Source organism: Mobula hypostoma, chromosome 1 (assembly GCF_963921235.1).
Source record: "Mobula hypostoma chromosome 1, sMobHyp1.1, whole genome shotgun sequence".
NCBI lineage: Eukaryota > Metazoa > Chordata > Chondrichthyes > Myliobatiformes > Myliobatidae > Mobula > Mobula hypostoma.
In genome coordinates, this window is record NC_086097.1 from 231,840,761 (window position 1) to 231,844,150 (window position 3,390).

Genomic DNA, 3,390 nt, shown 5'->3' on the forward strand with positions numbered 1-3,390 from the left:
TTTTTGGTCTCTTGTTGTTCCTTTCCTTTCCGTGCCTTTTGGCGCATCGGGTGGCAACCTAGCTGTTTCTTTTGCATTTTTGTCTATTTTTTTTATGAGGCCGAGTTGTTAGCTTGATGCTTAACCCAGCATGGATGGAAAGCGTGCAAGGAGCCGGCCGGATTTGAAACCGGGACCTCTGGTGTGGATGCCACTATGCCACCGGCTGGTAATGGTCCCTTACCTATCCTTTATTGCTCTATCATTAGTTATTAGAGTTTTCAGTAAAAACACAAAATGATCTCAAAGTTCTGATTCAGGGACAAAAAATTCAGGGATTGTGAAGTATTCACTGGTGAGTGTAATTAGAAGACTGTTTTGACTTCCTTGTTTTAACTTATGTATATTCATTCAAATTTGTAGGAGTCACTTTTATTTGTTTAAAAAACACATAGTTATGGATGGTGGTTTCATCACATTTAGTAGCCTTTACTGACATTAGTACAGATGTCAGGGTGTATTTAACTGAAATGTTTGTCCGATGGCCCAACATTTTAATTCTGATTCCCATTCGCATTCTGACATGTCGATCCATGGCCTCCTCTTGTGCCAAGAAGATGTCGCCCTCAGGGTGGGGGAGCATCACCTTATATTCCGTCTGGGTACCCTCCAACCTGGTGGCATGAACGTTGATTCTTCTTCTGGTGAACAAGTTCATCCCCACCTTGCCTCCCCCCCACCCCATTCCCCCTCCTGCCTATTACTTTCCTCCAGGTCCTCTCTTCTTTCCCTTTATCTTTTTGTCCACTCTCCTCTCCTATCAGATCTTTTCCTCTCCAGCCATTGATCTTTCCCACGCACTATCCAGCTAGCTTGGATAAAGGTATCGAGCGTCTTGGCCCGAAATGTCGACTGTTTGCTCTTTTCCATAGATGCTGCTGGCCTGCTGAGTTCCTCTGCCTAATTTAATATCCATTGGTGTAATGCAATGAGTCACTGTACATATTTAGTGTACATTTTAACCTATCCAACTAGCTTCTTTCCCCTCTCCCCACCTTTTTCACTCAGGCATCTTCCCTCTTCCTTCTCAGCCCTGAAGAAGGGCCTTGGTCGAATCGTCGATTATTTATTCATGTCCACAGATGCTGCCTGACCTGCTGAGTTCATCCAGCATTTTGGGTGTGTTGATGGTGTTTGTTTTGAAATTTAGTCCGATGATGATACACTGTTGAGTGCATTGAATACGTTCATTCTGGTAACTTCGAAGTAAGTATAGAAATTTCAGATAGTAAGTGAGTGGTGTCACAGTAGCAGAGCAGTTAGCTCGACTCTTTACAGCACGCCAGCTGTAAGATTGGGGTTCAATTCCTGCTGCTGTCCGTAAGGAGCTTTCACGTTTTCCCCATGACCATGTGCATTTCCTCCAGCCGCTCCGGTTTCCTCCTGCGTTCCAAAGGCGGGTTATGGTCGGCAGGTTGTGGGCACGTTACGTTGGCGCCAGAAGCATGGCGACACCTGCGGGCTGCTTCCTGCACACGAACAACGCGAGCGCTGCATTTTACCGTACGGTTGGATGTACAAATAAAGCTAATTTTTCCCCCTTTGAATTAAAAAAAACACTTTTTCTGCACAACCACAAATCAAATCAACTCAACTCTAATTAATTGTATAACTTGAACTTGGCGAAGGTTGACACAAAGAGGTGATGTCTGATCAAAGGTTAGCTACAACGAGGTAGGTGTGCATATTTTGGTGGTTACAGGGCGTTGGAAAGCAGTCTCTAAGGGTTATCTGTACTAAGCCCTTGGAGGCAAGAAAGCAAATGCAGCCATGCAAATTTGCTGCTGCCAATGTTTCGGACCTTGGAAACATGCATTTGCAGGGATGCACTTTTCACACTGCTGTCAGATTCAGATCTGCTTCCAGGCATTCACAGAAGGCCACTGGGACAGAATTGGTATCCACTAGCTGAGTGGTTGAAGATGATGATAATTTTTTCTCTGTACTACCACCAGTGTGGTCTAATACACTGCCAAATTTCTAAGGCAAATAAAAAATGGCTGAATTCACGCACTTTTGCTGATAGGGTTGAATAAGATATTGTAAGAGTTCATGTCCCTGCATGCAAGAAAAGCAATGCTGCTTTATTCACAGAACATAGAACCTTGTACAGAACATTAGGCCCATGATGTGCTGGTCTTTCAACCTACATTAGGATCAATCTAACTCTTCCCTCCTACATAACCATTTTTTTTCATCCATGATTCTATTTAAGAGTTTCTTAAATGCCCCTAATGCATCTGCCTCCAACAACATCCCTGGCACAGAGTTCTATGCACTCACCAGTTTCTGTGTAATGGATTTACCTCTGAAATCCCCCTATACCTTCCTCCAATCACTTTAAAATTATTCCCCCTTGTGTTGGGCAAGTGGTTAAGGCATTCGTCTAGTTATCTCAAGGTCGCTAGTTCGAGCCTCAGCCGTGGCAGCGTGCTTGTGCCCTTGAGCAAGGCACTTAATCACACATTGCTCTAGTCTGTGTGAGGAGTGGCGCCCCACACAGACTTCCAATCTGCGCCTTGTAAGGCATGAAAATGCCCGACACAGGCCTCTCATGGTCTGAGTCGACGTTCCCTCCCTCCCCTCCCCCCCCTTGTATTAGCTATTCCTACCCTAGGTTAACGTCTCTGGCTAGCCATTCTATCTATGTCTCTTATCATCTCACACCCCTCTATCAAGTCACCTCTCATCCTCCTTCACTCCAAAGATAAAAACCCTGGCTCACTCAACAACTTGTCTTCATAAGCCATGATCTCTAGTCCACGCAGATGCCATTCATAAAACAAAATCACTGAATTGCCTTCTATGTTTTAAGACAGAAGCAAATTATCTTAAAACAATTTTGGAAGGAGTAATATATAAAAAAAATCTCATGGAATATGACTACGAGGATGTAGATTTGCTCCCTGAGCAATGACATCGTAAATATTCTGTATAAACATGTTTAAAGTTTTGCTAAGTACTTCTTCATGAAGGAATATTCACCATTTTTCTGGGCAGAAGACAAATTCAGAATCAGAATCAGGTTTAATATCACCAGCATATGTCATGAAACTTTCCAAATTAGTGGCAGCAGTACAATGCAATACATAATACAGAAAAAAGCAAATAAGTAAAGCTATTACAGTAAGTATATTAAATAGTTAAATTAAAAATAGTGCAAAAACAGAAATAATAAAAATGAGATATTGTTTATGGTTTCAATGTCCATTTAGGAATCGGATGGCAGAGGGGAAGAAGCTGTTCCTGAATTGCAGAGTGTGTGCCTTCAGGCTTCTGCACCTCCTTCCTGAGGGTGATAGTGAGAAGAGGGCATGCCTTGGGTGGTGGCAGTCATTAATGATGGATACT